General features: G+C 45.3%; 1 long non-coding RNA gene across 4 annotated transcripts; it reads right to left on the bottom strand.

Annotated features, from left to right (window-relative positions):
- Window positions 1-5285: 5285 nt before the first annotated feature.
- On the bottom strand, window positions 5286-12747 carry LOC110309953. 4 transcript variants are annotated; one of them, XR_003834771.1, is made up of 3 exons: window positions 12561-12747; window positions 12074-12455; window positions 5286-5437 (listed from the first exon to the last, which is right to left on the bottom strand). It is a non-coding gene; the product is annotated as an uncharacterized LOC110309953 (long non-coding RNA). The 4 variants fall into 4 exon arrangements; XR_003834772.1 differs by having other exon boundaries at window positions 12357-12455; XR_002379778.2 differs by lacking the exon at window positions 5286-5437 and adding an exon at window positions 11078-11259 and having other exon boundaries at window positions 12357-12455.
- Between the last annotated feature and the right edge of the window lie 318 nt (window positions 12748-13065).

The raw sequence follows: 13065 nt of genomic DNA, 5'->3' as shown, positions 1-13065 counted from the left end.
CTTACTTGTGTGCACATGTGTGCGTGAGCTCAGAAGCCAATCTTGGGTATTGTCTTAGTTAGAGTTTTACTGCTGTGAACAGACACCATGACCACAGCAAGTCTTATAAAAAAAACCATTTAATTAGGACTGGCTTACAGGTTCAGAGTTTCAGTCCATTACCATCAAGGTGTGAGCATGGCAGCACCCAGGCAGGCATGGTGCAGGAGAAGCTGAGAGTTCTACATCTTCAACCAAAGGCTGCTAGTGGAAGACTGACTACCAGGCAACTAGGGTGAGGATCTTATGCCCACACTCACAGTGACACACCTACTTCAACCAGATCACACCTATTCCAACAAGGCCACACCTCCAAATGGTGCCACTCCCTGGTCCAAGAATATACAAACTATGACAGGTATCATTCCTCAGAATGTCATCTATCCTTTTTCCTCCCACTTTGAGAGAGGATGTCCCATTGGCTGGGAACCCTCTGATTAAGCTATGTTTGCTAGGTTGTCCAGCCAGCCCTGAGGAGCCTCCTGTCTTGGTCTCCTCAGCACCAGAATCACAAGGCTTTTTACACAGGTTCTGGGTACTGAACTCAAGCCCCGATGCTTAGACAACAAGCACTTTAGTGACTAAGCCATCTCCCAAGCCTTCCCTTTCTGAGGGTCATCTTGCTTGGCCTTTCCTGTCACTCCATAGATGCCTTTGTCACCCATCTGGTGATGTCTAGGAGAGAAAGGGCTGCTCTTCCTCACCACTCTGTGATGTTGTGCACCCTCTGCTGGGCTGGGAAGAGATTCATCTTTCCTCTTATGTATTAAAATCGGCAATGAGGAGGCTGACGATGTAGTCCTGGGTGGCTTCATCAAAAGTAGGGACAGGAAGAGGAGGTCAAGCCCTCCATGGAGCGTAGTGTTCCATCTCACTGATGGGAAGGAAGACTGCTTTCTCCCTCCTACTCACACCTTCCATTCTATGATCTCCAGCCACATTAGCCACCCATAGCTTTCCCTGTACCCACAGGATCAAGTGATAGGCGTTTTAACTTTCTGTACAGGTCTCATAATTTTCTCCAACCTAAGCCTTCCCCATGGTCCTGAAGAACTGCCCTGACTATAGCATCTGTGCTGGTTGAATAGGTTTGGACCCCATACACTCATGTGTTTGAATACTTGGCCCACAGGGAGTGGCACTATTAGGAGGTATGGCCTTGTTGAAGTAGGTGTGGTCTTGTTGGAGGATGTGTGTCACTGTGGGGATGGGCTTTGAGGTTTCCTATGCTCAAGCTCCACCTAATGTGGGATCCAGTCTCCTCACAGCCTCCCTTCAGATCTAGGTGTAGAACGCTTGGCTCCTCCAGCATCATGTCTGCCTGCAAGCTGCCATGCTTCCCATCTGGATGATAATGGACTGAACCTCTGAAACTGTAAGCCAACTCCAATGAAATGCTTGCCTTTATAAGAGTTGCCTTGGTCATAGTGTCTTTTCACAGCAGTAAAACCCTAATTAAGATAGTGTGTATGAGTGTGTGTGTGTGTGTGTGTGTGTGTGAACTAGATCTTACCTTCAGTGAGCTATGGACTTTCTAACAGGCCACGTGATGGTCAATCTCATAGTCAACTTGACAGGATTTAGAATCATCTAGAAGACATACCCCAGGGGCTCTCTTTGCAGGCATTTATTTCCCTGGAGATCTATTTGAAGTGAGACTACTCATGCTCAACTGTGAATGACAATGATCTTGTGAACTGGAAGCTCAGACTATAGGGAAAAGGGGGAGAAAAAGAAGAAAGACAACTGGGCACCAGGGTTTATTGCTCTCTGTTTCCTGGCTGCAAGCACCATATGACCAGCTGCCTCCTGTCATCATGCCCTCCTTCCCTGTCACCACAGACTGTACCCTCAAATCATAAGCCCCAATAAACTCCCTTTCCCCCTTAAATTGATTTTCTCAGGTGTTCCTTACAGAAACATTACTAATAAAGTCTCCTCCAGATACCACCACCTTTGTACAACAACTGCTAGGGGCAGTCACCATGTCAGAAAATGTGGATTGGTGCTGCCTACTTTTAGCCTGAGTCTTCCTAGATCAAATAACATGATAAAGATAATTCTTTGTAGGCATGGCCAGAGGGCATAATCAGCAGGATAATTCTAGATTCTGTGTGGCTGATAGCCAACACTAAATATCAGAGATAGGGTAGAACAAAACTAGTGAAGGGAACTCTTAGCGTGAGTCCACTTTTTCTAAATTGCAGTTAGTCTAAATGTATCCACTTTTTCTCAGTTGCTTTTGCCAGGTTATTTTATCACAAAGAAACAACACACTATCTTCTGCCTAGGTAAAAGGTATCTTTTGGGAACTTAATGCTTTGGCTTATGCCTTGAGAAGTGGCCCAACCAGGAGATGATATATGTATCCTCTTCCTATTTTGTAGGTGTTTTGCTTTAACAAATAGAGAGATCCATCTTAAGTGATGAGCAAAGGTCACGTTCAATGTCATTTGCTAGCTCAAGAGCTTGGCAGGATGAAGACAATGCCTTGAATTTACAGGAGAGGGGAGAGGCTTGGGTTAGAGGCTTCAGGAGAAAAACAAGAAAAGTCTCAACTGATGGAATCACACCTGAGAGAAAGAGGAAGGGTGAGACATGGGTGTTATGGCCTGCTGACCAGTGAGGTGAGTTATTCCTTGTGGTAGACTGAGAGCTCTGAGACCCTGGAGCCAGTTACACATCTCTGTGGATTTCAACCCCAGAGTATCTGCTTGCAATACCTTCCTCTATTCCTCCATTTGTCTTAGTGGCTAATGATCATTTTCTCCTATATACCACATCCTGACCAAAATTTCCCCTCCCTCCTCTCTCCTCCCAGCCTCCCCTGATGTTCCCTGCCCCCAGATCCACTCCCCCTCCTCTGTTTCTTTTCAGAAAAAAAAAAAAAAAGGAGCAGGTCTCCTCCTAGGGATATCAACCAAACATGGTGTAACAAGATACAATAAGACCAGACACAAGCCCTCATGTCAAGACTGGGCAAGATAAACCAATAAAAAGAAAAGGGTCCCAAGATCAGGTAATAGTCAGAGGCACTCTGCTCCCACTGTTAGGGGTCCTCCAAGGATACCAAACTATACATGCATGCAGAGGGCCTAGCTCAGATCCAGGCAGGCTCTGTGATTGTGGCTTCAGTCTCTGTGAGACCCTATGAGTCCTGCTTAGTTGACTCTGTGGACTGTGTTCTCCTAGTGTCCTTGGCCCCTCTGGCTTCTACAATCCTTCCTCCCTTCCCCTTCTGTGGAGTTCCCTTGGCTTTGCCTAGTGTTTGGCTTTGGGTCTCTGCGTCTGCTACCATCAGTTGTAGCTAATGGTTACATGAGTACTAATAATATCAACATGGCGAAGAAAGGCAGGTAGTGTGGTCTCTAAATATGGGTTTGGAAACAGCCTAAATAAGAGTCAAGCCTTCCAAAAACTTTTTAAAAAATATTTTTGTTTTATGTGTATGTGTGAGTGCCTGCATGTATGTATAAACACTCCATGTGTGCTGGTGCCCAGAGAGGTCAGAAGATGATGTCAGCATTGAAATTACAAGTGGCTATAAGCCACTCAGTGTGGGTGCTGGCAGCTGAATCCAGGCTTTCTATAAAGGCAATGAAGACCAGTAACTGCTGAGCCATTTCCCTAACTCAAGTCTTATGTTCCCAGTAAATGGCAAAGTTTGAAATGCATGGGTTCCGCCTTGGACTTTTTTTTTTTTTTTGCTATCCACAAGATGATAAAGTCAGTGTGTGTCATTGTTTGAGTGACATTATTAGGAAGCATGGCCTTATTGGAGTAGGTGTGGCCTTGTTTGAGAAAGTGTCACTGTAGGGGTGGGCTCTGAGACACTTCTTCTAGCTTCTAGTCTTCCCCAAGCAGCCTTCAGATGAAGATGTAGAACTCTCAGCTCCTCCTGCACCATGCCTGCCTGGATGCTGTCATGTTCCTGCCTTGATGATACTAGACTGAACCTGAAAGCCAGCCCCAATTAAACGCTGTCCTTTATAAGAGTTACCTTGGTCCTGGTGTCGGTCACAGCAATGGAAACCCTAACGGAGACAGTGCGGATGGGCATGGGCTCTGTGGCAGTGCATGGATGTATATTTGTAACTGGCGCTTTCAGACAAAGGCTGGTCCTCAGCAAACCCAAGAGGCTAGAGTGGGCCCCTTGCTATACTGTGCCAATGAAAGAGATGTGTAATGGAAGAAACCAGGGTGGGAGATCTATTGCTGTGGTCACTGTGGGAAGAGGAACACATCCAGAAGTTCAGTGTTGCCCCAAGTCTCTCATTAAGGTTCTTGAGGTTTAAACTTAGAAGAAGAATTGGGGAAGGGGCAAGAGGAGTGTATGGTCACTGCCATGCATCGTCTGACTGGCCACTGTTCCAGTTCAGGTTCTTCAGAATGGTTGAAAGGAGTCCTGATATTTATCATCACGTAGGGGGATCAGTCTGGCTCTTAGGAGATGTTTATTTCAGGATGCAGGCTCGCTCTACTTGATGGTTGTTCTCTGGGAAGTTGTAAGGAGCAGTCTGTCCTGAGAGATTCAAGGTGATTGAACATTTAGGATAATAACTGACCTCTGTTTTTAGACTGGAAGGGGGATGAAGTGGGGCTAGACAGACACTCCTTAAGTGATTGACATATCCATGTGCAGAGCTAAGCAGGTAGCCCAAGAGTAGAGGAGTCAGACACTGGATTGCACCCGGCATTTGGTTACCTAATGAGGAGTCAATGCTTTGTAGCAAAAACCGGTCTATGTTCTTACTCACTGCTAGCCTAGCTCTGAACTGAGAGTACAGGGTGCTCACGGTCTATGTTCCTGCTCACTGCTAGCCTAGCTCTGAGCTGAGAGTGCAGGATGCTCAAGGTCTATGTTCCTGCTCACTGCTAGCCTAGCTCTGAGCTGAGGGTGCAGGATGCTCACGGTCTATGTTCCTGCTTACTGCTAGCCTAGCTCTGAGCTGAGGGTGCAGGATGCTCATGGAAGCTCCCAGCTTTGCCTTCTGAAGGGCGGTGGCCATATGAGGTCCAGATGAGTTGGCTTATAAAATGTTCCAGGACGCATGCCAGACATAGGAAGTTTCCAGGGGATATCATTAGCCTTTACTCTCCAGGTCTAGTGGGTGTTTAGCAGTAGCATGATCTCATTTTATTTTATATGTGACTATCAGATCCTTGAGGACAGAAACATGTTTTATTCCTTGCCCGAAAGCACTTAACAGTTTCTTCCACTAACAGGTGCTAAGTGTCCAGGGGTTTACCTTATAAAACATAGTGTGCTATCGAAAAACAGAAATACTGGCACTTCCCGGATGAACTGGCACTTCCAGAATGAGCATCTTAGCCCTCAAGGTCATCCGGAGAACAACAGCCCTTTGCCTGGTGCCTTTAACTTCACTTTCACAGAGACCTGGTGGACAGAAGTGAGAGGTGTTGATTAGGGAATTCAGAAAGGAATGGCCCTTGGCTGTGCAGTGTGTGCCATTTGCCTGTAGATGGCGGCATTGCACGAGCCTGAGAGGAAGACAGCCAGCGCGCGCATGAGATTTCCGCTGCTCTGGAGCCAGTAGCTCCTGTGGGATCAAAAAAAAAAAAAAAAAAAAAAAAAAAAAAAAAAAAAAAAAAAAAAAGCCTCGGCGTTCAGGGACCTTGTATGATCCAGAAGTGGGTTGTACAGCTAAGAAGTCATCGAATACATCAAGCCGTTTGGCCCAGAGTCTCAACTTGTTCTCTAACAGGATGCATGCAATGCTACTAAGAATTTAAATGTAGGTGGGAAGGGAGGATTAGGATGGAGCCAAGAAAGGGAACAACATGATCAAAAATATATGGATAAAAAAATTGTTAAATGGCAAAAATGGTTAAGAACTGGTGATGTCCTGTGGCCAGATATTCTCTCTCCCCTCCTTCCTTCCCTCTCTCCCACCTTCCTCTCCCCTCCTTCCCCCCCCCACCCCGTAGACCCCTTCCCCTCCCCTTCCCAGTCTCCCCTCCCTCTCCTCCTTTCTCAGTCTTCCTCCTTAGTATCCCCCCTACTCTTCCTCTGTCTCCTTTCTTCCCCCTCTCCCTCCTTATTCTTTTTCCCCACCCCTCTCCTTCCTCCTCTTCCCTCCCAGTATTTTTCCGGTTCTCTTGATCTGCACTGGGTCTTCACACTTGTGTGGCAAATGATTAACCAATGAGCCGTCTCTTTTGTCTGGTAATGTACTTAATTTTTTTTTCTTGGTCACCTAGCTGAGGAAGTGGTTTTCAGGTTTTTTTTAAAAGTAGAATTACTGTGTCTCATTTCTTTGAACAGTATGCTTTTGAAATGATGGTAGGTAAGGGTTTTGTGTCTTAAGAGAGTGGAGCATGTGCATTTTAATGCACTGATAGTAAATGTCCTTTCAGATTTATCCATATCTCATATTTTAATGTTATTATAAGTTCCATTGTGTACATAATATCATGGATTATGTTTACAACATAGTACTATTTAATTAAAAACTTTTTTTACATTTTATGAAGAGTTATTTTATGCATATGAATCTTTTTTTTGCCTGCATGTAATGCCTGTGGCTGCCAGAAGAGGGAGTAAGTTCCCTTGCACTGAAGGTAAGGCGGTTGTGAGCTGCAATTTTGAGGCTGGGAACCAAACCCAGGTCCTCTGAAGAAGCAGCAAATGTTCTTTTTGGTTTGTTTGCTTCTTATGAGATAGGATTTTTCTGTGCTGCCCTGGCTGGCCTGAAATTCTCCCTGTAGACCAGACTGGGTTTGAACTCACAGTGATCTGCTGAAGCAAATGTTCTTAATCATTGAGCTAGCTCCTTAACACCCTTATTTATTTGTGGTGTGTGTGTGTGTGTGTGTGTGTGTGTGTGTGTGTGTGTATGCGCGTGTGGAGTTCAGAGGATAACGTTCAAAGCTGGTCCTCTCCCTCCACCATGTAGGCTCTGGAGTGGAATTCAGGACATCTTTACTTGCTGAGTCACTTCTCCAGCTCTATGCATTATTGCTGTATACTGATCTTATAGTCCTGCTAATCTTTCATTACCTTTTCCCAAGCCTTCCTGGAAATGCATGTAGATAATCAGGTTGTCTACAAATGAAGGCATTTTTACTTATTTCTTTGGCATTGGTGCTGTTTCAGCCTTAACACATGGACTACATTTCCTAGAATGTTGCTCAGAAGTGGACTGAGCTTATGCGCAAAGCATCCAGGCTCTGTGGATCCCCAGCATCTTTTGTAGACTATGTTTTACAGCCTGTAGATTGATTATAGCTTTTGTAGACTACACATAACAGTGTGGATTCATTGTATCCTTTTTTTTTTCTTTTATTTTACGTTTTCAGACACACCAGAAAAGGGCATTGACAACCATGCGGTTGCTGGGATTTGAACTCCGGACCTTTGGAAGAGCAGTCAGTGCTCTTAACTGCCCAGTCATCTCTCCAGCCCACCACATCTTTTGTAGACTACATGCTTACAGTGTGGATTCACTATATCTTTTGTAGAGGGCACCAGGCTTTACTAAGATGAAGATTTCCCTCCACTCATTGCTTTCTCAGAATTTTTTTAAAATTGGTAATAGACTTTGGCTTTTATCCAACACATTTTCTTTATCTATTGAGGTGATTTTTTTTTTTTTACACTTGTTAACATAGTGACTCTCCAGATTTGATTTTCAAATGCTAAACCAACTTTGCATTGCTGGATAAACCAATCTTGGTCACGGTATAGCAGCCTTCTCTTACATTATTTGGTTCAATCCACTAAACTTGTTTTTAAAACTTTTTGCATCTATTTATGAAGATCGCAGGGTTCAGTAGTGATGTCTTTGGATTGTGTCAATGTTGAATTGAGTTCATAGGATATCTTGTTGTCAGATTTTCCTTTCCACTTTTTGAAAGAGCGTGTGCAGACTTGGTGTGATTTCTTCTTTACCCGTGGTTACTTTACCACTGCAGCTGGTCAGATCTGGAGTTCAGTTTGTGCGAAGGCCTTTTAGGAAGTATCAACTTGCTGGGCAGTGGTGGCGCACGCCTTTAATCCCAGCACTTGGGAGCCAGAGGCAGGCAGATTTCTGAGTTGGAGGCCAGCCTGGTTTACAAAGTGAGTTCCAGGACAGCCAGGGCTATACAGAAAAACCCTGTCTCGGGGCGGGGGGTGGGGGGAGGAAGTATCAACTTTCAAAAAACTAAAATTTTTTACAAATAAAACTTAGGTTTACAAATGAAACTTCTTTTCACGCCAGGGCTACAGTACGTATGCTTCTTAGTTCCCAGTGAGGGGAAGCTTCCCAGAGCTTCCCAGTGTGATTTCTGTATGGCTAGAGAACATGCTTACTGTGACTTCAGCTCCATTTATCGAGACTTGTTTTCTGGCCCTAAAGACGGTCCATCTTGGACTGTGTTCCCAGCACTCTGGAGAAGAGATGTCTGTGTTGGAATATGGGATGTTGTATGAGTGACCTGTGTTGCAGGATAGGATGTTGTATGAGCCATACCAGGTCAAGCTGTCAGCAATTCACACCTCCTAAGGTCCACTCTTGCTCTGTGTTAGGTAAGGATTTAGTCTGGACTGTTAGGACAATGTCATAAAGGAGCTGGCAGCAATTTCCCTTCTCTTCCCGTTGTTAGGAGTCAGTCACTGCCACATTCCCTAAAGTAGTTTTCAATAAAGTGCTTCCTGGCGGGCCACCTTATGTAAGCATTGTCTCATAATCAGATGGCCAGGGAACATGGGGGGTGTTACAATGTGTGATCGAGCACACAGTATTTCATTTGCTTGATGAATCATATCTCACATTTATTCAAATTTTAAGAGTTTGAACCTTATATGGTCCTTACTAATAAAATCTTACTAATAAAAACCAGAAAGAAACTATTCGGAATATGTTTTCAGAAATACAAAGTAGATATAACATTGGCTCTTGGGTTCACAAAGACATTCTTTATCATTTGAAGACAATATAATTTGGACTAGTGAGATGTCTCAGTGAGTTAAGGTCACTTGTTGCCAAGCCTGGCAACCTGAGTTTGATCCCCACAATCCATATGGTGGAAGGAGAGAAATAACTCATACGAGTTGTCCTCTGACCTCCATACTTGCTGTGTCATGCATGTCTGCCCCCAAATAAATGTAAAAAATAAATGTAAAGATTTTAATAAACATAAAGATGTTAGTTTTTTTTGAAGAGACACTTAATTTCAACAAGTTTTACTGGACCAACCATCTAGCATTTTTACCCATGAAAGACACAAACTCTAACTGTATGTGCTGTTTGGTTGTATGAATTTGACACAAATGTAGTTACCTGGGAAGAGGGACCCCCAGTTGAGGAGTTGGCTCTATCAGATTGGCCTATAAGTAAGTTGGGGGTACATTTTTTTAATTAATGATTGACGTAGGAGGATTCAGCTCATGTGGGTAGTGCCACCCCTGGGAATGTGGTCCTGGATTGAAGAAGAAAAGCAAACTGAGGGTCTCTAACAACTGGAGTGTGGAGGGGGCTATCCCTGACTCTGTTGCCTGCCTGTGGATCTTGCTCCCCTAACTGAGACACCTTGTCTGGCCTCAGTGGGAGAAGAGGTGCCTAGTTCTACAGAGACATGATGTGCCAGGATGGGGTGATACCCAGGGAAGAAGGGGATGAGGCATGGGAGAGGGACTGTGTGAGGTTGGGCAGGGAGGATATGAGGCAGTGATTGGGATATAAAGTGACTAAATAAAGAAAGAAAAGAAAGGCAAACCGAGCAAGCCATGAACAGCAAGCCAGTGAGCAGTGCTCCTCCATAGTCTCTGCTTATGTCCCTGCCTTGGCTTTCCTGGATGATGTAATGTGTGTAACCTATAAGCCAAATACATGTTTTTGTCCCCCATGTTGGTTTTTGTCAGTGTTAGTTACGGTAACTGAAAGGCAAACTAGATCACTGCAGTCAATATTATTTGCAAGACAAAGTTGGTACCTTGTTTCATTTTGAGCAGTTTACACCTGGGCTAGCTCTAAGTATCTTCTGATGTCTACGTTAGTTGTGCGTCTGTACAGCAGCCTGTTAAATCAGTTGGGGCTTGTGTCCATCTGCTCTGTGCTGCAGAGTGGTTTACTTACAGAGCAGAAGAATCGCCTATTTGGAAGTCTAAATGGACTCACCCATAAAACTATCAGAACCCGGACCTGTTACTGGTTATAAATATGTCCAATTAAAGGAGCATTTGATTTATATCATATATGAAGAGTGAAAAAAAAAAGAGTTAAAGCTTGGACATGTTGAAGAGGTCTCCTTAAGATAAAAAAGCCCCCTGACAATTATAAGAAAACATGGATGTCATTCGCTCCCTGGCTTGGGATTGTCACGCGCCCCTCAGCTCAGCTTCTGTTTGGGGGATGGAGAGCAGATTTGGTTGGATTCATGAACGCACACAATGCCACTCAACTGTATGCTTAGAAATGGTTAAAATGGAAACTCTTAGACCCTGCGGTCCTCCTGCAGTGAGTGGAGAGCAGCCCGGGGAACCATGTCCACAAAGCCAATGGAAGGGGCAGTGGTGGGTGGTTCAAGGGGGATGGTGGAGGGAAGGAGAAGTGGGATAAAGGGACTCTAAGGAGGTGACTTGGGTTTCTGTTGCTTTAATGAAAACACCATGACCAAAAAGCAAGTTGGGAAGAAAGGGGTCTATTTGGCTTACATTTCCATATCCCTCTTCATTACTGAAGGAACTCAAGCAGGGCAGGACCCTGGAGGCAGGAGCTGATGCAGAAGCCATGGAGAGGTAGGCACTCCTTACAGCTTGCTCCCATGGCTTGCTCAGCCTGCTTCCTTATAGAACCCGGGACCACAGCCCAGGGATGGCACCACTGGTTGAGAAAATGCCCTACAGCTGGATCTCATGGAGGCATTTCCTCCAAGCAGAACTAACTGAGTTGCTTTAGATCGGTGGTTCCCGACCTTCCTAAAGCTGCGACCCTTTAATACAGCTCCTCATGTTGTAGTGACCCCTCCCCCAACCATAAAAGTATCTTCACTGCTACTTCATAACTGTAATTTTGCTACTGCTATAAATCATAATGTAAATAGTTTTGGAGACAGAGGTTTGCCCAAGGGGTCGTGACCCACAGATTGAGAACTGCTGGTTTAGCTGTTAGTTTCTTCCTTGATCAGGTAAGGTATGGCATCACTGTGGGTGTGCTGGTCAGCCTGGGATCCACAGCTTCAGAAACTTGTTACATACGCGGTGGCACACACCCCTTCCTACATACATAAATAAAAATGCAATGAAAATCCACAGGAAATTATTTTATCATATCTCTGGGGAGTCCGGTCCAAAATGGAGGCCCTGGCTGGGTGGGATTCTTTTGTGTCTCCCTAACTGTGCATGGCGTGCCTCCCTATGTCTTCCTTCTGTCTGTGCCTGTTTGCTTCATCGTCAAAGGACACTAGACATATTAGATTAGAGCCCATCCCAAAGATCTCATTTTAGCGTAAAGCAGTCACAGTCAGAGGGGCTGGGAGTTGGGTCTTCAAAAGACACTTAAGGGTGGTTCAGCTTAAAGCTATTTGGGCGGTCTGTGGCGTGCTCTGAATCCTGGTCAGCAGAGGGCGCTGATGCTTGCGTTGAAGCTTCAGAGAATGAGTTAGGGGAGCATTTCTGTCTTGGAGAAAGCTTCTGGGAGCCCAGCTCGCTCTTGTCGTATGTACACCCAAGTTTCCTTGTGTACCCTACTTCGTTACAAATGGAAAGAAATAAAAGGTCATAACCTCCCCCTCTCTCTCCGTGTGTGTGTGTGTGTGTGTGTGTGTGTGTGTGTGTGTGTGAGAGAGAGAGAGAGAGAGAGAGAGAGAGAGAGAGAGAGAGAGAGCGCGCAAACAAGAGCAGGCAATCGGACACACATTGCACACAGGCCAGAGGCTTATGCTGTGTATCCTCTTTAATGGCTCTCCACCTTATTGCTGGGAGCCTGTACTTCACAGATTAGGTTAGACTGGCTAGCCAGAGACCGCTGGGGGTCCACCCGTGTCTCCTCCCCTCTATCACAGGGCTTACAGGTCAGTGGTCAGTACTCACCCTTTGCACAGGTTCTGGGAATCCAGACCCAGGTTTTCATGTTTGCGTGGTAAGCACTTGACCGACTGAGTCATCACCTTGCTTTCTATATGTGGGAGCTTCCAGTGTGGTGAAGTGTGTCTGCTGTCTTTGAACCCTGCAATGGCCTTTTCTGTTTCCAGAAAACATTTCTCCCTAGATACCATCTCTCTCAGGATTCTGTTTACTCTCTCTTCCAGCAATTCACACTCTGTCTCCGCCCACCTGGCAATTACCAACAAGTTACATAAATTGGTCTCCTTACCTATTATTGCATGTGGGAGGTAGTTTGCCCTGGGTACATGCCGTCCTCTGTAAAGGACAGAGGCTTATGAAATGCTGTCACAGCAGAACTTTAGAAGTACTGGAAGACAGATAAGAAAGCCCCCGTGAGCATGCCCCACCAAAGCAGCTGCTTTCATTTTGTAGACGGCTTCTCATTTCTTAGTTGAACGGTTATATGTCTTACTTCTGTTATCTGTGAGGATCCAAGCAAGAAAGCACAGACGATGCGTGTGGACGACGATTTCATGTAGAGAACAGGCTGCACACGAAACTGTAAAAGTAAAAGACCATGGATGTGAGAGACTGGAAGCTTGGTGGAGGCTCTCTGTGCAGCGGAGACTGACATCATCCGATCCATACGTGAGATAGCATGAAACGTAGCGTTGCGTAACATAACGTAACGTAACGTAACGTAACGTAACGTAACGTAGCGTAACGTAGCGTAATGTAGCGTACCGCTGGAAGTTTGGAAAGAGTCTAGAAGCTGAAGTAAATGTGGCCGCTATGCTGAAGTGTCATTGCTACACAGGGCTGGCAGGAAGGAGGGGCGGAATCCTTCTCCATCCAGCTGATCTCCCTCTACTGCCTCCTACTGGCAGAAGCTAGCAACAAGTCCACTGACAGGAGAAATAGCATTTGCAGGAGTCCAGTTCTTACATTGTAGAGCCCAGGATAGAGGGGAGGTTTTG

This window comes from Mus caroli, chromosome 14, assembly GCF_900094665.2.
Source record: "Mus caroli chromosome 14, CAROLI_EIJ_v1.1, whole genome shotgun sequence".
In the NCBI taxonomy this organism is placed as follows: domain Eukaryota; kingdom Metazoa; phylum Chordata; class Mammalia; order Rodentia; family Muridae; genus Mus; species Mus caroli.
Note: the sequence above shows the minus strand (reverse complement) of the source record. Positions and strands in the feature narration are given on the sequence as shown.